The sequence below is a fragment of the Amblyraja radiata genome, chromosome 5 (genome assembly GCF_010909765.2).
Source record: "Amblyraja radiata isolate CabotCenter1 chromosome 5, sAmbRad1.1.pri, whole genome shotgun sequence".
NCBI lineage: Eukaryota > Metazoa > Chordata > Chondrichthyes > Rajiformes > Rajidae > Amblyraja > Amblyraja radiata.
The window spans coordinates 105,748,551-105,773,458 of NC_045960.1; the positions used below are offsets into that span (position 1 = coordinate 105,748,551).

The window sequence follows — 24,908 nt, forward strand, 5'->3', positions numbered from 1 at the left end:
CTTGCAGGGCCAGAGACCCTGTCTGTATGGAGTTTGTATGTTGGTGCTGTCTGTATGGAGTTTGTATGTTCTCCCCGAGATCTTTGGTTTCCTCCCACACTCCAAAAACGTTCCAGTCCGGAGGTTAATTGGCTTGGTATAGATGTAAATTGTCCTGAGTGTGTATAGGAATGTGTTAGTGTGCGGGGATCGCTGGTCGGTGCGGACTCAGTGGGCTGAAGGGCCTGTTTCCGTGCTGTATCGCTGAATAAACTAAAACTAAATAGGCTGAATGGTGTCATTTCATGTATTGATAACGCTATAAATCTTGCCTCAAGGCCAACAGTATTTGCAGATTCTCCAGTATAAAAATAAGTTGTTGGTAATCAGTAGCCTCATTAATTTTCACTTTGGAAATGCAGTTTTTCTTGCTATTAATTGGCAGAACACCAAGTCAGTCAGATCTTCTTACATCTCTGGTAATTACGTTCAATGGGATGATTAAACTGCTTCATTTTGATTAGACAAATGGGAAGAAGATTTAAAACTGAAATTCAGCCTTTTTTAATAAGATGAAAGGTTTGTCTTATTGTTGAAATATTGCCAAGATAGAAACATAGACCGTGTAGGATAGATAGATGGGTAAATAGATATAGATAGATAGATATGTGTAAGAAGGAACCGCAGATGCTGGTAAAATCAAAGGTAGACACAAAATGCTGGAGTAACTCAGCAGGTGAGGCAGCATCTATGGAGAGAAGGAATGGGCGACGTTTTGGGTCGAGAATCTTCTTCGGATTGAAGAAAGGTCTTGACCCGAAGCGTCTCCCATTCTTTCTCTCCATAGATACTGCCTCACCCGCTGAGTTATTCAGATAGATAGATAGATAGATAGATAGATAGATAGATAGATAGATAGATAGATAGATAGATAGATAGATAGATAGATAGATAGATAGATAGATAGATAGATAGATAGATAGATAGATAGAGAGAGAGAGAGAGAGAGAGAGATAGTCGATGTGGAAGTGCCCATTTCCTTGTTGTATCTCTTAATTTGAGTTAGATTGAAAGATTGGAAAAGATCCCTCTAAACCTATTCTATCCATGTACATGTCTAAATGTTTCTTAAACATTGCGATCCTGCCTGCCTCAACTACCTCCTCGATTCCATACACCCACCACCCTTTGTGTGAAAATGTTACCCCTCAGATTCCTGTTAAATATTTCTCCCCTCACTTTAAACCTATGTCACAAGTTCACAAGTTATAGGAGTAGAATTAAACCATTCGGCCCATCGAGTCTACTCCGCCATTCAATCGTGGCTGACCTCTGCCTCCTAATCCCATTTTCCTGCCTTCTCCCCATAACCCTTGGCACCCACTCTAGACAAGAATTTGTCTATCTCTGCCTTAAAAATATCCACTGACTTGGTGACCTCCACAGCCCTCTGTGGCAATAAGTTAACACAGATTAACCACGCTCTGACTAAAGAAGTTCCTCCTCACCTCCTTTCTTCACTGTTAAATTCTGAGGCTGTGACCTCTGATCCTAGACTCTCCCACCAGTGGAAACATCCTTTCCACATCCACTCTATCTGCAATATGTCCTCTGGTTCTCGATTCCTCTGCTCTGGGCAAAAGACTGAGCACTTAATTTTATTTTAATTTTAAGTTTCAGTTAAATTTAAGTTTAATAACCTGGGACACGTGACAATAAAACTACCATTGAACCATTATTTTACTCGGAGCAAGCAAGGAGTCAATATCACCAATAGCTTCTCCTTCTTCTTCATCTTTCGTGTCCATCTTGTTACGAATGTTGGCCTCGCTGTCATCGTCCGTCCTGAAAGGGACGCAAGCTTCCGGCGACAATCAGTGGAAGCTATCACTTGTCGCGATGGATGATGGTGGTAGCAGAATTAGCTCAGGATACTTGCAGTTTCCAGCCCCGTGACGTGGATGTTTCTGCTATGGGGCCATAACTTCTCCTGGACCACTCGTGTTGAAGCAAAGACCAAGTAAGCACACCAACACCTCTACATCCTTAGAAGGCTTAGGAAGTTCGGCATGTCCCCGACCAACTCTCCCCAACTTCTACAGATGCGCCATAGAAAGCATTTTATCGGGATGCATCACAGCTTGGTTTGGGAACAGCTCCATCCAAGATGGCTAGAAATTGCAGCGAATTGTGGACGCAGCCCAGACCGTCACACAAACCAACCTCCCTTCCATTGACCTTTGTAAGATGATTCTTCAATCTCCTGCGCTCCAAGGAATAAAGTCCCAGTCTGCTCAGCCTCTCCCTAAAGCTCAGGTCCTCGAGTCCTGGCAACATCCTTGTAAATCTTCTCTGCAGCTTGTCAACCTGTTTTTTATTTAAAAAAAGCCCACCTCTTAGGTACTGACTTCTGGTGACACAGATGTGATCCACATCATAGAACTATCATTAAATAATAACTATATAAAAGAAAACCAAAATATTTACTTGAAAAGAAGACACAATGTGCTGGAGTAACTTAGCTGGTCAGGCAGCATCTCTGGAGAACATGGATAAGTGATGTTTCGGGTTGAAAATGTAATATATCCATGTTCTCTAGAGATGTTGCCTGTCCCATTGAGTTTATCCAGCAAATGTGTGTCTTCGTTTTGTAAACTAGAACCTGCAGTTCCTTATTTTTCTAAACGATTTACTTGGACAGGTACATTAATAATAATAATGGATGGGATTTATATAGCGCCTTTCTAGAATACTCAAGGCGCTTTACATCGCATTATTCATTCACTCCTCAGTCACACTCGGTGGTGGTAAGCTACTTCTGTAGCCACAGCTGCCCTGGGGCAGACTGACGGAAGCATGGCTGCTAATCTGCGCCTACGGCCCCTCCGACCACCACCAATCACTCACACACATTCACACACAGGCAAAGGTGGGTGAAGTGTATTGCCCAAGGACACAACGACAGTATGCACTTGTACATTGATAGGGATGGCTTAGAAGTGGCATCTTGGTCGGTATGGATGAGTTAGGCCAAAGAGCCTGTATCTGTACTATCTAGTTGTGATTCTATAACTTTAATCCAGTGCATCTTAGAAACATAGAAACATAGAAAATAGGTGCAGGAGTAGGCCATTCGGGCCCTTCGAGCCTGCACCGCCATTCAATATGATCATGGCTGATCATCCAACTCAGTATCCTGTACCTGCCTTCTCTCCATACCCCCTGATCCCTTTAGCCACAAGGGCCACATCTAACTCCCTCTTAAATATAGCCAATGAACTGGCCTCAACTACCTTCTGTGGCAGAGAATTCCAGAGGTTCACCACTCTCTGTGTGAAAAATGTTTTTCTCATCTCGGTCCTAAAAGATTTCCCCCTTATCCTTAAACTGTGACCCCTTGTTCTGGACTTCCCCAACATCGGGAACAATCTTCCTTTAAGTTCAGGACCCTTGTTTCTTAAACTATTTCAGTGTCATTCACCCTCGAGTCTTTATCACAAAATTTCATTCACCCTCGACTAAATTTTCTTATGTTTTTTGGTTATTTTGGTCTTTATGATTTCATTTTATATATAATACATCTTGTCACATGAGCAAAAAACCTGAATTAACTAATTTTTTAAGTGTTTATTTTATTCAACTTTTGAACATCCTAAAAATATGTAAAGAAAACTAGGAGTGAAAAAAATGTTATAACCAGTTTAATTCCCGCTGGAGTATGAAAATCATTCTATTAGAATGATAAAAAAACATTCCAACGTCTAAACACTGGGCTTCAGTGTTCGGGCTTTGATTACTGCAGTTTTTTTCTTGTAAACTAGCTCAAAAAACCATGAAGTATGTGATTTAATATCCATATAGAAAAAAAAAATCTGAATAAATTAAGTCATTCACCCCTCTAGTTTCATGCACCCCAAAATAATTTTATTCGCCCTTGGGTGAACCATTCACCAGTTTAAGAAGCCCTGATATGGCCTACCTGTATTTAGCCTTCGGTGTTTAGTTTAGGTCAATTTAGAGAATGCGCAGAAACAGGCCCTTTGCCCCACCGAGTCTGCACCAACCCGCACATTAACACTATCCTACACACACTAGGGACAATTTACATTTATACCAAGCCAATTAACCTACAAACCTGTACGTATTTAGAGTGTGGGAGGAAACCAAAGATCTCAGAGAAAACCCACGCAGGTCACGGGGAGAACGTACAAACTCCGTACGGAGAGCACCCGTAGTCAGGATTGAACCTAGACCTCCAGCGCTGTAAGGCAGCAACTCTACCGCTGCGCCAACATGCCACCCTATTTAATACTACTGAATAAAATTGAAGAGAGTACATCAAACAGGAAGAAGCTTTCATTACCTATGCATTATCTCTGTAGTGGGTCTCTTTATTATAGCTACCAATTTGTCAGGTCATTTTTCAATGAAATCTCAAAGTCTAACATTTTGGAGCCCAGGGTACATCATCGATTCACCTAAAATTACATTAAGTTTGATGAATGCGAACACTTTGAAGAATTTTGCATCTTTAGTAGACTTTAAGCACTGAAGTATGGAATGTTTAAAGAGAGGATATCGCTTTTGACAGTGAGTTATGGTAGTTCTTCTCTGACCATGAAAGACCCATAACTCAGAACCACAGCCGCTACATGTGGATGGGAATGACATTTCGCATGAGTGAGCAACTTCTAGTGAGCTCACGGCAGGATATCCTCTCATCTCCCGTCGGGTCCTTAAAATATACTGGTAATGAAGGCAGAGTAAAATGTTATTTTACCCGCATGACTTATTGATTTACATTTACAGCCAATGGAAATTTTGGGAAAATTTGGGAAAACTCCTTCAAAGATGTGAACGTTTTTCGTCAGCGGAACAGACATGGAGTCATGGAGCCATATTGTCCTGCATATGGAAACAAGCCCTTCGGCCCAACTGTACCATGCCAACCAACATGCCCCACCTACATTATAGTCCTAACTGCCTGCCTTTGGCCCATATCCCTCTAAACCTATCCTATCCAATAAGTTGCATTTACCAAAGGCTAACTTCTTTAAAAATACATTTTCTGCTGATTAATTATTTAGGTTTTGAGATTTTTTTTGAATTCATGAATTATTCCCCCCCCCCCCCCCCACCCTATTTTAGTTTAGATTAGTTTATTGCCACATTTTTGCTGCATTCTAACAAAAAAAAGATTTTCAATTAAAAAAAAATCTATACCATGTAAATGGCTCGATTGACGATAAACTAAACTGAACTGAACAATTAGTGGAAAGGCAATACATGATTATAATCGAGCCATTTACAGTGTACAGATACATGATAAAGGAATTATGTCTAGTGCAAGATAAAATCCAGTAAAGTCCGATCACAGATATTCCGAGCATCTCCAATGAGGTAGATAGTAGCTCAGGACCACTCTCTAGTTGTTGATATGATGGTTCAGTTGCCTAATAACAGCATGATCTAAAAGGCAATATGGGGAGAAAATATGAAATACAAAAGTAAGCTAGCCAATAATATAAAAGAGGATAGAAAGAGTTGTTTTCAGTTATATAAATAGTAAGAAAGAGTCAAGAGTGGACGTTGGACTGCTGGAGATTGATGCAGGAGAGGTGATAATGGGGAATAAAGAAATGGCAGAGGAGTTGAATAACTTTTTTGCATCAGTCTTCCCAGTGGAAGACACCAGCAACGTGCCTGAAGTTCAAGAGAGTCCGAGTTAGTGGAGTAGCTATTACGAGGGAGATGGTGCTTGGGAAGCTGAAAGGGCTGAAGGTGGATAAGCCACCTGGGGCGGATTGACTGCACACCAGGGTTCTGAATGTGAGAAAGTTTAAAAGATTTAAAAGTTACAAAATGAATTCCGCTGTAGAATTAGAAGCAAAGAAAGGCTTTCACCTTTCTCTCATTACACTAGCAAGGCTACAGCACTATTACACTCGATGTTTTTGCTCTATAATATAAGCAATCAGAGGAATGTTCAGACAACGGTTCTTTCCCTCTGCTCTACAGATTGCAATGTACTTAAAGAATAGATCAACAAGGTCAAAAAACAAGAGTGCTTGAATCTGCAAAAAAAATAGCTTCCTCGGAAGAACCTGTCAATCTTACCAGGCCTGAGGCTGCACAATGCTCTGTGAGATAAAGTTTTGCTGAATCGCTGATTATTGGGGTATAAATATATCTGAGTGAACATTACGTCTGTGTGTGGGGATAGAGTGAACCTATAGTCTGTATATTACATACTGTAAGAGTTTACGGCCACACCCCCCTAGCGAAATAAAGATCTTACTACTTGCTTACTAATTTTATTGTGTTTTCGTCTGTTTGAAACGAACTATAACATTGGCGTAGTCGAGCAGGATCTAGCTGGAAACAATCTCTGAAGACTGAGTAAGAGGCTACAGTTTAGCCGGGATCTCGAAGGGTGTACAAAGTGCACTATTGGACCCCATGAGTCTAAACTCCTGAGTGTGCCCGGGAACACTGTGGTCTTTCGTCCAAGGTGATTTGGTTCCCTGTCAAGATCTTTCAGTACAGACAACGCAAGGCAAGACAATGTTTGGGATTGCTGACTCAGACTAAGTTGGCTGTCTGAGGTATTAAGCCGATATTGAGCCGAGTATTGGGATAGGCTCTGGAGTGAGTAAGTTCAGGCTAAGTTGGCTGTCTGAGTATTAAACCGATATTGAGCCGAGTAATGGGATAGGCTTTGGATAAGAGTAATGTGGGAGCTTAGGTACATGTGGCGTTCTGGTACATGTGGGAGCTTCGGTACAACATATGTGTAATGCATATAAAAATTATGTGGGAGCTTCGGTACAGCATATGCATTATTTGGATCCAGGAAAATGAATAATGAATAGACTTTAAAAAAAAGAGAGTATGGTTGGCCAACATAATATTAAACAACTTGTATGTAAAAATGGAAACCTAAGCAAAATATCCCCGGGGACCCCTTGTCTGGCATGGCGACCCTGTTTACAGAGAGGTGGAATGAGGAACAAATTCGGGGAGAGAACCAAAATTGAAAATAGTATAGAATACTTCCCCCATGCCTGGCCACCAGTCACTAACAGCAGGAGTTGCAACACAAAGATCCTGTGAAGAGGAAGGAGCTCCAGTACTCCTACAGGGAAGGGCACCCCCAGAAGAAGTAGGAACTGATAAGGAAGATGAGGAAGAAGAAGGGAGAGGGCTTAAAGCAGAAGAGGAAGAGCAGTAATGAATCCAGCAGTTGGAGAGTTAAACAGCACAGAGCACCAGAGAAAGAGAAACAGCAGATAAATAAGTAGACTGAAAGGGAAAAAGCAGGAGGTCGAGCTGGTGGTTTTCGAGGCATTGTACCTTAACTACCCCACATAAATCAAGGCTGCTCACTTTGTCCCAAGAACTTTAACATTTTTCAACCAACAGTCTTAACAGTTTAAAACTCTCATACAGTTTAAAAGTGTGGGGTGTGGCAAGACCCTGAATGACAGGGAATCGGACCGATCCCATTTCTGGGCTTAGTTAATTTCTACCGGCAGTGGAGACATTGAACTATTCATTGCTGGTGTCTCTGCCAAGATACCACAGCAATTCTCTCTCTAACTCTCTCACTCCAACAAGAAGAAGACTTTTGCAGCTTAAAAACAGCGCTTGCTATTGTACCAGCTACTGCACGCCTTAGCCCTCCCAGTCCAACTGGCCATTATTAAGTGCAATGCCCATACAAGTGGCCACAATGAAGTCTCCGGGGGAATGCCCCAGCTGACATTACTGCCCACACAGCAGATTACGAATTCTGTACATTGGTCCCCACAGAACCAAAGTTTCTACTAGACAGAACGGCTCTTTCAGACAAGGGAATGTAAACATCGAAACATAGAAAAGAGGTGCAGGAGTAGGCCATTCGGCCCTTCGAGCCTGCACCACCATTCTATATGATCATGGCTGATCATCCAACTCAGTATCCTGTACCTGCCTTCTCTCCATACCCCCTGATCCCTTTAGCCACAAGGGCCACATCTAACTCCCTCTTAAATATAGCCAATGAACTGGCCTCAACTACCTTCTGCGGCAGAGAATTCCAGAGATTCACCACTCTCTGTGTGAAAAATGTTTTTCTCATCTCGGTCCTAAAGGATTTCCCCCTTATCCTTAAACTGTGACCCCTTGTTCTGGACTTCCCCAACATCGGGAACAATCTTCCTGCATCTAGCCTGTCCAACCTCTAAATAATAATAATAATAATAACAATAATAATAATATATTTTATTGTCATTGCACGTCAGTGCAACGAGATTTAGTATGCAGCTTCCAACCGATGTTAAAGAAAAGTAAAATAAATAAATAAGCTGTGTGTCGTGACCATCTGAGGGAGACAGTTCAGGGGGGGTGGGGGGCACTCAGCAGGACCGGTTCAGAGCCGCTATAGCTCTGGGAATAAAGCTGTTTCTGAGTCTGGAGGTTCGGGCGTAGAAGGACTTGTAACGTCTGCCGGAGGGAAGTAGTTCAAACAGTCCGTTACAAGGGTGTGATGAGTCTTTATGGATGCTGACGGCCTTCCTGAGGCACCGTGTGTGGTAGATGCCCTCCAAGGCTGGTAGCTGTGTCCCAATGATCCTCTGCGCTCTGTGGACGACGCGCTGAAGAGCTCTCCTCTCCGCCTCCGTGCAGCTGAGATACCACACAGAGATGCCATACGTTAATATGCTCTCTGTGGTGCAGCGGTAGAAGGTTGTCAGCAGCTGTTGGGGCAGACCAGTCTTTTTTAATGTCCTCAGGAAGAACAGTCATTGCTGTCCCTTCTTGACCAGCGCAGCGGTGTTGGTGGACCATGTGAGGTCCTCTGAAATGTGAGTGCCCAGAAACTTAAAGCTGGACACTCTCTCCACACTGTCCCCGTAGATGGAGATTGGGGCGTATTCTCCATTATGGGACCTCCTGAAGTCAATAATCAGCTCCTTGGTCTTGGAGGTGTTTAGTGACAAGTTGTTACGTGTGCACCAGTCCGCCAGGTTCTGCACCTCCGCTCTGTATTTTGTTTCATCACCGTTGGTGAACAGCCCAATCACTGTTGTTCCTGCATTCGACACCAACTTCACGATGGTGTTGGTGTCGAATGCAGGAACACAATCGTGAGTGAAGAAGGAGTAGAGCATGGGGTTTAGTACACAGCCCTGTGGTGTGTCGGTGCTCAGGGTGATAGTGGAGGACAGGTGCTGGCCCAGTCTCACTGACTGCGGTCGCTCCGTCAGAACGTTCAGTATCCAAACGCATATCGGCAAGCTGAGGCCTAGCTGGTGGAGTTTGGTGGTGAGCTTGGTGGGGATGACCGTATTGAATGCAGAGCTATAGTCAACGAAGAGCATCCTCACGTACGTGCCCTGTCTGTCCAGGTGAGTCAGGACAGTGTGAAGAGCCAGAGAGATGGCATCCTCTGTTGATCTATTTGCCCTGTATGCAAATTGATGAGAGTCCAGTGAGGCAGGGATGCTGGATTTGATATGGGAGAGGACCAGCCTTTCGAAGCACTTCATTGGGATTGGAGTTAGGGCAACCGGGCGGTAGTCGTTCAGGTTGGTGACTTTACACTTTTTCGGCACCGGCACTATGGTGGCTGTTTTCAGGCACTTGGGGACCGCTGCCAGAGATAGAGACAGATTGAAGATTCTCGTGAATAAAGTTAATTAATGTAAAGTTCTGTCATGTAAAAAGATCTTTGGAAACAAAGGGGCTGCGCCATTGACCCTTTGACGAACCTCTGCTGATCCCTCTCGGACAAATTTATGTACCTGATGCTTTTTTCTTTTACACTATATACACTTCCTTACGCATGCTGATAAGGTGGGAAGAGAATGTGGAAAGTAGCGTAAGGGCCTGTCCCACCAGCATGCGATTGCATGTGTTTGAAGCGACCAAATGGAAGCGCAGTTCACGCTAACTTCACGGTAAGTACGCTGTAAGTATGCGCCTGATGTAAGTTAAGTCATACTCACCAACCAGCTGGGCAAGAGGCGGGCCAACTGAATTTGAACGTCGCACGGCATCGGGCGGTGACGTCATCACGCAACGGCACGCCGGGCGTTGACATCATCACTCAAAGCCACGCGCTAGGCATAAGCCGTCAAGACGCTGCGTACGACGTCAAGACACTGCGTACGACGTCAAGATGCTGCGTACGCCATCAAGACGCTGCGTACGCCGTCAATACGCCTGCGGGCCGACAGGCCGTTGGTGCGCGGAATTTTCGGACAGTGCCGGATTTTTCAGAGCCCCGGGCGATGTCGAGACCAGCCCCGCACAACTCCGTAGGCCTCCGCGCTTGGAAGTGGGACCGGCCCCGCGTGGTCGTACGCCTCAAGCGACCACGTTTGGTCGCGCTAGACGCATGCAATCGCATGCTGGTGGGACAGGCCCTTTACACTTTGAAGCTTTTAATAAAATGACCTGTGCCTAAGAGGGAGGAACAGGAACAGTGACAGTATCAACAAAGAGAGAGAGAGTCCAAAGTTTGTTTTGGGTTGAGACCGTTCTTCAGTATGTGTTGTGTTTATGAACAAAATATGACAATTTTTGGTGAATGATTTGTTTAAATATCTTGGTCGGTAAAGTTAATAGAACACTACCCTTGGCTAGCAAAGCAACTTTCTAGCTGTGTTTGAATACATTTTGTAATTACGTGAGGAAATGAAATCCTGCATCTCCAGTGGTATAAACTCAAGGTTATTTAAAAATAGCTGGCTGACAAATAACATTTTCCTCTGATGCAGCCTATGTATGAATCTTGTCTGCAGGACAGCTATCTTATTGTTTTTCTTAAATTATATTTAAGAAGTATATGGCTTCTGTTTGCCAATTCTCCAAAGCTAGCTTGGTCAAGGTTAGCAGCACAACAGCACAAGACGCTGCCTGATAATACCATCAATATCAAAATGTAAATTTTTCATTTTTGGGCGTATAAAAAGTTTAAAGAGTTTTGCATGATTTCCTTGAGGAGTGTATAACCGTGTTTTACCCTTGAGTGAGAATTTTATTGCTTTAAGGTGTGTGAATATCTGAGATTTAGCATATAGCATGAGGTGTGGAAATTTGTGAGTGAATGTCACAGAAAAGAGGATGTAGAGTGAGCTTAAAGACTGATACTTGTTTGTGGAACCAGTTCTGGGTGAATGTTGAATTCATCATATGATTAAGATGAAATAGGATGGAATTTACATGATAAATCTTTGTAGAGTCTCATGTGTTTTAAAAGGTAGTGTCTCTTTAAGAAGATGCAGCTGTATGGGCGTTGAGCCACACAGTTATTTTCTTTTCCTTTGCTCTTTGGAAATGCGTTGGCTATCTATGTGGAAATTAATTGTTTATTCTCCGTCTTCTCAACTTTTATTAAACAGCCGATGTGGCTCAGCAAAGAGATTGTTCATTTTCTTCGCCGCATAACCTGGCATTAGGATTGGTGCCCTTGTCAGTATTTTAAGTTTGATTTCTTCCTATTTCTTACCTTTTGAATTGAATCCAAGAGGGATCTGAATTGCGCACTGGCCATGTGGGTTTCAGACTGAGGTGTCGGATGAGAATTGGAAATGCCTTTATGCCAGAAATGCCAGAAAAAAATCTGTTAATTTGAAATTGTGAGTTTGGGGAGACAGATTGAAAGAATTGGGAATCATTTTAAAATTGTTTTTTCTTTATAATGACCTATTTTTAGAGGTTCTGCCTTGTAAGTAGTTTAAGAGTTTAAGTAAAGCCTTGACTGAGACTGGAATAAAAAATATTGCAAGAATCAAGGGATTTCTGTCCAAAGAAGACACTGAAAAACTTGTTCATGCATATATTTTTAGTAGGTTAGATTATTGTAATGGCATCTTTACAGGTCTCAATATAAAACCAATTAAACAACTGCAGCTTATCCAAAATGCCGCTGCCAGAGTCTTGACCATCACCAAGAAAATGGACCACATTACACCTGTCCTTAAATCTTTGCACTGGCTCCCTGTGTGTAAGAGGATAGATTTTAAAATTCTGTTACTGACCTACAAGGCACTGAATGGTCTAGGTCCAAAATACATCTCTGACCTACTTGTTGTGTATGAGGCGCCTAGATTCCTCAGGTCTTCAGGGACAGGTTTACTCTATGTTCCCAGGGTCAGAACTAAAAAGGCTGAAGCAGCATTGGATTTTTATGCTCCACACCTGTGGAACAAGCTCCCTGAACACCTGAGGTGAGCACAGACTGTAAGCTCATTTAAATCAAGCCTAAAAACACTGTTGTTTACTATAGCTTTTCCATAACCCGACATGCAGGTAATCTTAACCGTCTAATTTTAACCCTTTTATGTGCTTTTTAAAATCGTTTTATTGTTTCATTGACGTTGTTTTATTATTCATACATTTGTCGTATTGCTTATTTTGCAATTTTTAATTATTGACTATTTTATTTTTTCTTTCCTGTAAAGCACCTTGAATTGCTGTTTGCATGAATGGTGCTATACAAATAAACTTGCCTTTGCCTTGGACAGGACCTTAGGGTTGAATTAATTATATATGCACAGCAATTGACCCAAACCTTGTCAGTCTTACAGAAACCACTGAGCCAGAGAAAGGCCGAAACCACTATCAGCTAACCATAACGGCGAATCCTTACGACCAGGAGGTCACGAACTGATAAGAAATTGGGATCGGAGGCAATTGGGAGAACGTGGAAGGAGCCCTTCCCAGTACTATTGACTGCAACTAAGGCAGTGAAGGTCAAAAATAATCCTCATTGGATACACCTAACTTATTACGAAAGAATTGGAAACTGGAAAAAGGAAGTATGAACTTGGATGTCCTCCTGCAAGACTGGAGGTAAAAGGAAGCCATACGCAAAAAATTAAAAAAGGCCAGTATTTACAGTATCTTGTTAAAACCAGCCATGAATATAAACGAACGCATTGCACTGAATTATATACGTGGCTCCCTAATCCCGGATACTTGGAACGAGTCTCCCCCTGGTTGAATAAACTTGAGCAATTAACAGTGACCCCTTATTTGTTCTTTGGGGTCCCGGGATTAGGAATAAAACCAAAGGGATCGATTTGAGATGGGAGACACCTCTAAGTCACACTTAATCGTAGCTATTAGACCTCCAGCAACAGCGAAAGAAATACGAAATATGATAGAATAATTGAAGGACAAACTGACAATTCATGTTTTAAAGTTGCCAATGACACAGAAGGAAAGATCACATGTGTCAGAAAGGAATGGGACACCATGAAAAGCAACAGCTGCCTACTGAGAATCTGCCTACTGTGGCTCTGGTCCAAGTACCATACGAACTGTGGGCAAAGCATAAGAATCATGTGGGATGAATGCATTCAGCCCCTGAACATAAACTGACTATAAAAAGCCTTGCCTTGCCATGTTTAAAACAAAATTGACTGGCCCCGGAGGTTGAAGAAGGGATAGCTATGGTCTTTATGATTGACATGATTGTCTTTATTGCAACGAGCACTATTAGTGAAAATGCAAAGCCTGTATAATACTCCTATTCTGCCAATCCCGAAAGTGGGAAGACATAATGAATGGTGTTTTGTCTAAAACTTGAGAACTATTAAAAATAATCCTTTAGTACCTGATACCAATATAATTCTGTCATCTATACCGGCAGTAGCCGACACCTTTACAGTAATTGACCTATGTTCAGCCTTTTTCTCCATACTCCCTGCATAAAGACCGATAGCCTATTATTCCGTGGCTTTGCCAGCAGTAGTGGAATATCATGCCAGTCTGCTTATGCACTGTTAACGGTGAGGGCTACAATGATAGAGGTGTTAGCAGCCTTCTTCTTGCGTATGGCTTGCACAGCCTAAAGTTGCAGAACAACTTGGTCTATTTTCTTGGTCTATAGTTCAGTCTGAAGAAGGGTTTCGGCCCGAAACGTTGCCTATTTCCTTCGCTCCATAGATGCTGCTGCACCCGCTGAGTTTCTCCAGCATTTTTGTGTACCTTCGATTTTCCAGCATCTGCAGTTCCTTCTTGAAAACTTGGTCTATTTGATCTTATTTGATTGTGCACGCCGGGTTGATTGCATTCGTTGAAACAGGGCGGACCATGTGAAGGTTGCAATCTTCCACCCCAGTGTTAGCAGTGAGCTCGCTGCTGTAAGGTAAACAAGCTTCCTTATCTGATTAAGATTTTTGGTTTGTGCCATAACCCTTTACGAGCTCAAGGACAGATTCAAACCAAATTACAATCAGGCATATTATGTCTCCATTCCTGCAATATTTCTGCATAATTCATCATCCTCCAATTCAAGGGATTTCTTATTTGGCCTGGGTTTTAATAAGAATGTGCAGGAAAAAATGATTAAAAGGCAAAGATTAATTTAACAAGATGGGCAAGTTAATGTTTAATTTTGTGGAAAGGTTGCAAGAAAATAAAAGTCTAGTACCTGATGTTGAGTTTGTCTAATATGTTATTTATACAAGTGTTTTTTATTTCCATATTTGACTTTGCAGAGCAACAATGATATCCCATCACTGTATTTATACTCTCAGCATAGTTTTTGTTCCCTTGAGGTTGTTAGAATGGTAATTTAATTCTCTTCCCACAACACAGCCCACGCCCTACTACAACCCTTTCCCAAACTAACTCCTGGATGCCTGCTGAAATAATACTTCTAGTTCATAGTATCTTGTAACATTTGAACTTATGGATGTTAATCTCTTAAAGAAGCTAAAAACTAATCTGCAGGTCCCTCAGTCATGGATAAATGGCATGCAGCGATTCATTTGTATAAGAGTTAATGCTAACAGCCTGAAACGTATGAATACTAAATATTACTCTTTATTTTTTGTAAGCTCTGCATAGAGATAGTTGACAGCTCCATTCTCATTTTACACCTACCATTTTGTAATAAAGTATGCTATTTACGTTTTTAATCTCACAACATGAATCTGACAATAGTCTTCCACCAGGTTATTGTCATTGTCAAACTGCAAAAAACTCTTGATAATCTGTGTACGTAATCGTGTTCACTGTTTTACGAGCTGAAAGGGCTGAAGCTGAAAGGGCTAAGGTGGATAAGTCACCTGGGCCGGATGGACTGCACCACAGGGTTCTGAATGTGAGAAAGTTTAAAAGATTTTAAAGTTCCAAAATGAATTCAGTTGTAGAATTAAAGCAAAGAAAGGCTTTCACCTTTCTCCCATTACACTAGCAAGGCTACAGCACTATAACACTCGATGTTTTTGCTCTATTAAATAAACAATCAGAGGAATGTTCAGACAACGGTTCTTTCCCTCTGCTCTACAGATTGCAATGTACTTAAAGAATAGATCAACAAGGTCAAAAAACAAGAGTGCTTGAATCTGCAAAATATAGCTTCCTCGGAAGAACCTGTCAATCTTACCAGGCCAGAGGCTGCACAATGCTCTATAGATAAAGTATTGCTGAATCAGTGATTATTGGGGTATACATATATCTGATTGAACATTACCTCCGCGTGTTGGGATAGAGTGAACCTATAGTCTGTATATTACATACTGCAAGAGTTTACGGCCACCTCAACCTGGCGAAATAAAGATTTTACTACTTGATTACTAATTTTATTGTGTTTTTGTCTGTTTGAAGTGAAACAAACCATAACAAAAGAGGTGGCTTTAGAGATTGTGAAGGCATTGACAGTGATATTTCAAGAATCACTAGGGAAAGGAGAGGTCCCAGATGATTGGACGATTGCCAATATTACCCCACTGCACAAAAATGGAGCAAGGCAGAATAGTGGGGACTATAGGCCACTTTGTCTGACTTCAGTGGTTGGTAAGATTTTGGAGTTCATTATAAATAATAATAATAATAACTTTATTTATAAAGCACTTTAAACAACTACAGTTGCCACAAAGTGCTGTACATGAGAAATCATGAACAAAAAGCTATTACAAACAATTAAAAACCATTAAAAACCGTAAAACGAAGGACTATAAAAAACACACTAAAAATTAAAAGACATTAAAAGTACTAAAAACAGGAGCAATGCCTCAGCCAGTGTCGAAAGCCAAAGAATAAAAATATGTTTTTAGGGAGGATTTGAAGATGGACAGTGAGGGGGCCTGTCTGATGTGCAACGGCAAGGTGTTCCAGAGTGCCGGAGCAGCAACAGAAAAGGCTCTATCCCCTCTGAGCTTCCGCTTAGACCTTGGTACCTCAAGGAGCAGCTGATCAGCTGACCTGAGGCACCGGGCAGGAGCATATAGGTGGAGCAGCTCAGAGAGGTAAGGCGGGGCGAGCCCATTCAACGATTTAAAAACAAATAAAAGAATTTTGAAATGAACTCGAAAGTGCACTGGGAGCCAGTGAAGGGAGGCCAAAATTGGCGTAATGTGCTCCCTCTTTCGAGTTCCAGTCAAAAGGCGAGCGGCAGCATTTTGAACAAGCTGGAGACGAGCCAATGAAGCTCGTCCGACTCCAGAGTAGAGTGCGTTACAGTAATCCAGCCTAGATGTAATAAAGGCATGGATTACTGTTTCAAAATGCTCATAAAGGATGAGGTTACAGAGTGCTTAGAAGTTCACGATAAAATGGGCCGAAGTCAGCATGACTTTGTGAAGGGAAGGTCTTGCCGGACAAATTTGCTGGAATTCTTTGAAGAAGTAAATAGCAGGACAGACAAAGGAGAGTCAGTGGATGTTGTTTACCTAGATTTTCAGAAAGCCTTTGATCAGGTGCCGCACGTGAGGCTGCAAAGGAAGATGAGAGCCCATGGTATCAAAGGGCAGATGCTAGCATGGATAGCAGGTTGGCTGGATGTCAGAAGACAAAGAGTGGCAATAAAGGGGGCTTTTTCTGGTTGGCTGCCAGTGACTAGCGGAGTTCCGCAGGGGTCAGTGCTGGGGCCGCTACTCTTCACGTTGTATATTAATGATTTGGACGAGGGGATTGAAGGCCCTGTAGCCAAGTTTGTTGATGATACGATAATAGGTGGAGGGGCAGGTAGTGTAGAGAAAGCAGGGACTCTGCAGAAGGACTTGGACAGGTTGGGAAAGTGGGCAGAGAAGTGGCAGAGGCATATAGTGTAGCAAAGTGTGGAGTCATGCATTTTGGTCATAGGAATAATGGCGTAGACTATTTTATAAATAGGGAGAGAATCCAGAAATCGGAGGTACAAGGGGACTTGGGAGTGCTGGTGCTGGATTCCCAAAAGGTTAATCTCCAAGTCAAATCAGTAGTAAAGAAAGCAAACTAAATGCTAGCATTAATTTCAAGAGGGCTTGTATACATAAACAGGGATGTAATGCTGAGGCTCTATAAGGCGCTGGTAAGGCCCCATTTGGAATATCGTGAGCAATTGTGGGCAGCATATCTGAGGAAGGATGTGCTGGCTCTGGACAGAGTCCAGAGGAGGTTTATAAGAGTGGGTAACCTATGATGCGCGTTTGTCGGTACTGGGCCTGCACTTGCTGGAGTTAAAAATGAGGGGGGACCTCATTGAAGCATAAAGAATAGTGAAAGGCTTGCATAGAGTAGATGTGGAGAGGATGTTTCCACTCGTGGGGGAGTCTAGGACTAGAGTTCATAGCCTCAGAATTAAAGGGAGTTCTTTTAGGAAGATGAGGAGAAATGTCTTTAGTCAGAGAGTGGTGAATCTGTGGTTCTTTGCCTCAGACGGCTGTGGAGGCCGGCGGTGGACATTGATAAGGCAGAGATATAGAATCTTGATTAGTACAGGTGTCAGGGGTTATCGGGAGAAGGCAGGAAAATGGGGTTAGGAGGGAGAGACTGAAAGCCATGATTTAATGGCGAAGTAGACATGATGGGCCGAATGACTTAATTCTACTCCTGTCACATGACCTTATGAGCAGAATTAGGCCTATCAAGTCTACTCTGCCATGCAATCAAGACTGATCTATCTTTCTCTCTTAATCCCAGTCTCCGGCCTTCTCCCCATAACCCCTAACATTCCTGCTAGCAAATAAAATGGGTAGGAAGGAACTGCAGATGCAGGTTTACACCGAAGATATACACAAACTGCTGGAGTAACTCAGCAGGACAGGCAGCATCTATGAATTGAAGGAATGGGTGACATTTCAGGTCGCGGCTCTTCTTCAGACTCAGGGGAGAGGGAGTCACAAGGATATGGAAGGGTAATGTGTGAAAACAACATATGGAATGGTAGAACAAATGTACAATTATCTCTTTGTAGCTGTATTGCCCAACTTGGAGTTATAGACTCATGGCATCACACAGTGTGGAAACTGGTACTTTGGCCCAACTTGCCCATAAGGACCAACATGTCCCATCAACATTTGTCCCCCTTGCCTGTGTTTGATCCACATCCCTATAAACCTGTCCTATCCACGTATATGTCTACATGTTTCTTAAATATTGCGATGGTCCTTGCCTCAATTATATCATCCGGCAGCTCGTTCCATACACCCACCACCCTTTACGTGAAAAAATTATCTTTCAGTTTCCTATTAAATCTTTCCCCCTTCACCCTCAACCTATGTCCTCTGGTTCTCGATTCCCGTATTGCTAAAATGAATAGGAACAGAATTAAGGGCCTGTCCCACTTTCACGACCTCATTCACAACCTTTTTTACTCGTGGACATTTTTTATCATGCTAGAAAAAACGCCCCGACCTACTTGATGCCATGAATACCTACGGCTAGCTTCACAACCTCCTACGACCTACCTACGACCTCCTATGACCTCGTGACGACCATGCTGCGAGTATGAGTCAAGGGCAAACTCGGCAGAGGTCGTGAATTAGGTCGTGAAAGTGGGACAGGCCCTTTAGGCCATACGGCCCATCGAGTCTACTTCATCATTCAATCATGGCAGATCTATCTTTACCTCTCAATCCCATTCTCGTGCCTTCTCCCAATAGCCCTTGACACCTGTACTAATCTATCGGAGAGTCGCTACCTCAAAAAGGCAGACAAAATCATCCTGGCCACACACTCATTTCACCATTGCCATCAGGAAGAAGGTGCAGGTAACGTCCAGGTTCAGGAACAGCTTCTTCCCTACAGCCATCAGGCTATTAAACACAACAACGAATAAACTCTAAGCTCTGTTCTGCAAAATACTATATTATTATTGCACTATATTTGTTATTTATTGAACATTTTCTTTTTTTTTTTAATCTTCCCCCGTTATGTATTATGTGTGCAATTCATACATTCTGTTGTGCTGCAGCAAGTAAGAATTTAATTGTCCCATTCGGGACATATGACAATAAAACACTCTTGACTTGACTCGTGACTTGAATCTATCAATCTCCGCCTTAAAGATATCCATAGACTTGATCTCCACAGCCTTCTGTGGCAATGAATTCCCCAGATTCACCACCCTCTAATGAATGAAATTCCTCCTCATCTCCTTTCTAAAGGTACATGGTGAAGATTTAATGGGAACCTGAGGGGTAACTTTCTTACACAAAGGGTAAAGTGTATGGAATGAGCTACCGGGAGAGGTAGCAAAGTTAAAAAACTGTTGCAATGTTTAAGAAACATTTACATAGGAATATAGATAGGATAGGCAAGAGGGATGGATATGGGTCAAAAGCAGGCAGGTGGGATTAATGTAGATGGGACATGTTGGTCGGCATGAGCAAGTTGGGCTAAAGGGCCTGTTTCAACGTTGTGTGACTATGACTATAAAAGGGAACAACAGCCACAAAGTAGGTTTGCAAGGAAATTTATGTCTGAAACATCTTGAGGAGGTTTTTGAAGGAAGGACTTGGGTATTGTAAGATAATGATAGGGTCAGAGTCACAGGGTGGAAACAGGCCCTCTGGCCCAACTAGCCCACACCGACCAACATGTCCCAGCTACACCTGTCCCACCTGCCTACGTTTGGCCCATATCCTTCCAAACCTGTCCTATCCATGTACTTGGCTAACCATTTCATAGAAACATAGAAACATAGAGAATAGGTGCAGGAGTAGGCCATTCGGCCCTTTGAGCCAGCACCGCCATTCAATATGATCATGGCTGATCATCCAACCCAGTATCCCGTACCTGCCTTCTCTCCATACCCCCTGATCCCTTTAGCCACAAAGGCCACATCTAACTCCCTCTTAAATATAGCCAATGAACTGGCCTCAACTACCTTCTGTGGCAGAGAATTCCAGAGATTCACCACTCTCTGTGTGAAAAATGTTTTTTCATATCTCGGTCCTAAAATACTTCCCCCTTATCCTTAAATTGTGACCCCTTGTTCTGGACTTCCCCAACATTGGGAACATTCTTCCTGCATCTAGCCTGTCCAACCCCTTAAGGATTTTGTAAGTTTGTATAAGATCCCCCCTCAATCTTCTAAATTCTAGCAAGTACAAGCCGAGTCTATCCAGTCTTTCTTCATATGAAAGTCCTGACACCCCAGGAATCATTTCTTAACCATTGGGATAGTCCCAGCCTCAACTACCTCCTCTGGCAGCTCGTTCCGTACACCCACCACCCTTTGTGTGAAAAAGTTACCCCTCAGATTCCTTTTATCCTTCACCTTAAACCTATGTCCTCTGGTCCTCGATTCCCATACACTGGGCATTTACCCAATCTATTCCTCTCATGATTTTATACTCCTCTATAAGATCATCCCTCATCCTCCTGTGCTCCATTAAAGAGAGTCCCAGCCTACTCAACCACTCCCTCTAGCTCAGACCCTTGAGCCCTGGCAACATCCTTGTAAATCTTCTCGGTACCCTTTCCAGCATGACAACTTCATCCTTTAAAGTGGTTGCCAGAACTTATCCCAATGTTTTAAATGCGGCCTCAACGACGTCTTATACAACTGCAACATGACCTGCCAACTTCTACTCAATACCCTGACTGATGATGGCCAATGTGCCAAATGCCTTTTTGACCACCTTATCTACCTGTGACTCCAGCTTCAAGGAACCATGCACCTGTACTCCTAGATCCCTCTGCTCTACAACACTCCCCAGAGTCCTACCATTCACTGTGTAGGTTCTGCCGATGTTAGACTTCCCAAAATGCAACATCTCACATTTCTCTGTATTCAATTCCATCGACCCATTCCTCAGCCCAACTGGCCATTAGATTAAGTTCCTGCTGCAATTTATCACAATTGTCTTCACTATCTGCAAAGCCGCCCACTTTTGCATCGTCTGCAAACTTGCTAATTTTGCCGTGTATGTTCTCATCCAAAACATTGATGTAGGTGACAAACAGTAACGGGCCCAGCACTGAACCACGAGGCACATCACTCGTCCCAAGATATTGGATATCCATCAGCAATTATGCAGTGCGTACGTTGAATGGGATGGGATGAAATTATCCAGTGGTATTATGCCCCTGTCCCACTTGGGCGATGTTTTAGGCGACTAGGCTGTCGCCACATGGTTGCTTGTATGGTCTCTTCAGTCGCCCAAAGAGTCGTACATTTTTGGCAGGTCGCTCCTGGATTTTGAAATGTTCAAACCTTTTCGGCGACGGTCGGCGCTCGTGGGCTTGAAGCCAACGATCTTAGCCTGACGTAGGTTGTCGCCAGGATGACGTAGGTTGTCACCAGGATGACGTAGTTTGTCGCCTGTCCTGACTTGGGTGAATTCCATTGGCGACTGTCTAGGTCAACCTACATCAACTGGCGACATTGGGGTTCAGGCACAGTCAACTCGATGTGGACTGAATTGTCTTACCTTGTCGTAGCTTGTCACGGGTGGACGTAGGTTGTCGTAGGTGTGGTCGTAGGTGGACGTCCTAATGGGTTGCTGGTTGTCGGTAGCTTGCCTATCTTGACGTCGACTAGGAGGTAGGTTGTTGTAGGCATTGCCGTTGACATTGTCATAGGGAGGTCTAGTCGCCGGTTTTTCGGCGGCCTGCTACGACTATGAGAGTCGCTGGCAGTCGCCTGAAAAATTGCTTAAGTGGGTTAGGCCCATTAGACACACTTGAGAAAATTTATCGGCTGAAGTTAAATTGATTTTATTCATCAATTCTGCTGCCATCCTCGTGAGGTGGATGAAAAGAGTGACCCAGAAAGTCTTTCTCATTAAAATGTTATATTTGATGCGTTTACACTTATTCACAGATAGTCTGTGAATTATTTTAGCATATCTTATGATAATTAGTGTCCCAAAACCACAAAGTGACTTTAAGAATGTAAAAAATCAGGAATGTAAAGCTGAGGCTATATAAGGCACTGGTCAGCACGCATTTGTATTATGAGCAAAAGGTACTCTGAGAAGTTGAGGAGCAAGTTCTCAGCTTGTGATGCTTCTTCAGTTTGGAAGGGCTTGCAAGAAATCACCAACTACAAGAAAGACCCCGCTCTTGGACAATCGTCAGCTGAGCAACGACCTGAATGAGTTCTACTGCAGGTTTGACAAGCAGAAACGTAACCCTGCCACCCCTTCCCCCACTCCCCAACCAACACAGCCAGACACCAGTCTGCAAAGACTGGACCCTTCTACACCCGCTCCTCCCCAATCACCACATCACACCTACTTAAAGCAAGACTCCAGTCTGCAAAGACTGGACCCTTTCCCACCCACCCCTCTCCAATCACCACTTCACACCCAATTACCCACCCCCTCCGTGCTGCACAACATCACTTCTCCATCATCAATAATAAAAAATAGGGGAGGTGGAGAGGCTGTTCAGAAAACAGAAAAGCTGGAAATCTCCAGGACATGCCTGCTTCAAAGTCTCCACTATTGTCCCTGTACCCAAAAAGGCAAGGACTATTGGTCTTAATGACTACAGGCCTGCCACACTGACCTCTGTAGTCATGAAGACCCTTGAAAGGCTTGTGCTGGCCAAGCTGAAAAATATCACAAACTCCCTGAGCAATTTGCATATCGGGCCAATAGATCTGTGGATGACACAGTCAACCTGGGCCTGCACTTCATCCTCCAGCATCTAGACCACCAGGGGACATATGTAAGGATCCTGTTTGTTGATTTTAGCTCTGCATTCAACACCATTGTGCCAGAGCTACTACACTCCAAACTTTCCGAGTTGACTGTGCCTGAACCCCTCTGTCGGTGGATCACCAGCTTCCTGACAGACAGGAAGCAGCATGTGAGGCTGGGAAAGCACATCTCAGACCTGCAAACCCTCAGCATAGGAGCACCGCAAGGCTGTGTACTCTACCCTCTCCTCTACACCAACGACTGCACCTCCACAGACACCTCTGTCAAGCTTCTCAAGTTTGCGGACGACACAACCCTGATTGGACTGATCCAGGATGGGGAAGAATCTGCCTACAGACAGGAAGTGTCACAGCTGGCATCCTGGTGCCGTCCTGGGAACCATCATCTCCAAGGACCTTAAGTGGGGGGCTACCATCGACTCCACAGTCAAAAAGGCACAACAGAGGATGTACTTCCTGCGGCTGCTGAGGAAGCACAATCTGCCACAGGCAATGATGGTCCAATTCTATAAGAGCATCGTAGAGTCTGTTCTCCACCATGGTCTGGTTTGGCTCAGCCACCAAGCACGACACCTGGAGGCTGCAGCGAATCGTCCGATCAGCAGAGAAGGTTACTGGCTGCAACCTTCCCTCCATAGATGAACTGTACACTGCAAGGGCCAGGAAGCGAGCGGGTAAGATCATCTCTGACCCCTCTCACCCTGGCCACAAATTCTTTGAATCACTTTCCTCTGGAAGGTGGCTCCGGACTGTCAAAGCTGCCACAGCCAGACATAAAAACAGCTTTTTTCCACGAGTAGTAGCTCTACTCAATAACCAAAAATCTGTAGCCTCCTTTTGCTCTGGCATTTTATTTAATTCACATGTTTAATCAATAATGTTTTATTATTAATGTTTAATGTGTCATTCCTAACTGTCACTGTATGTCATGTTGTCACTTGCGGGCAGAGCACCAAGGCGAATTTCTTGTATGTGAATACTTAGCCAATAAACTTATTAATTCATTCATTCTTTCAATTTTGGGCCCCATATCTGAGGAAGGATGTGCTGGCTCTGGAGAGGGTCCAGAGGAGGTTTACAAGAATGATTTCTTCTTCCCTCCCCTCCCACCCCACATCAGTCTGAAGATGGGGCTCGACCCGAAACGTCACCTATTCCTTCACTCCATAGATGCTGCCTCACCCGCTGAGTTTCTCCAGCATTTTGGTCTCCCAGGAATAATTAGGTTAACATATGATGAGCGTTTGGCAGAACTGGGCCTGTACTCACTGGAGCTTAGAAGGATGTGGTGAAACATACCGAATATTGAAAGTCTTGTATAGAGTGGATGTGGAGAGGATGTTTCCACAAGTGGGAGAGTCTGGGACCAGAGGCCATTGTCTCAGAATAATAGGTTGTATCTTTAGAATGGGTATGAGGAGAAATGTCATTAGTCAGAGGTTGGTGAATCTGTGGAATTAATTGCCAGTCATTGTGGAGGCCAAGTCATTGGATGTTTTTAAGGCAGATATTGAGAGGTTCTTCATTAGTAAGGGAGCAAATGGTTACGGGGAGAAGGCAGGAGAATGGAATTGAGAGGGAGAGAGAAATCAAACATGACTGAAAGGCAGATTAGTTGGGCTGAATGATGTAATTCTGCTCCTATGACATGTGAACATTCAATTTTGGGTCAATTTTGAATTGCACACTTTAACCTGATTGGAAACCGAATATGTCACTCAAAATTAATTCCAATCGGGTATTTTATTAATTCCATCTGAAGTTGATAGTCAACAGCTGGTAACAAAAGCTAGGGCTTCAGCATTTTAATCTGAAAATCTGTTCTGCTCCACCTACTAAATATTCCCCAGTCAATATTTGGACTGCTGAGTCTAAGTGAGAATATGGCCATCAGAACATTTAGTTCATTACTAAATCATAAATTGAACAGAATAAAGAAAAGGAACCGTTTTGTTAAAAGATAGATAGATTCTTGATTAGGTACAGGATACTGAGTTGGATGATCAGCCATGATCATATTGAATGACGGTGCAGGCTCGAAGGGCCGAATGGCCTA

General features: G+C 43.3%; 1 long non-coding RNA gene across 1 annotated transcript; it reads left to right on the forward strand.

Annotated features, from left to right (window-relative positions):
• The first annotated feature begins 12,106 nt into the window (after positions 1-12,106).
• Positions 12,107-17,517, forward strand: LOC116973652. The gene is made up of 3 exons (XR_004412101.1): positions 12,107-12,117; positions 14,540-14,543; positions 17,365-17,517. It is a non-coding gene; the product is annotated as an uncharacterized LOC116973652 (long non-coding RNA).
• Positions 17,518-24,908: the final 7,391 nt, after the last annotated feature.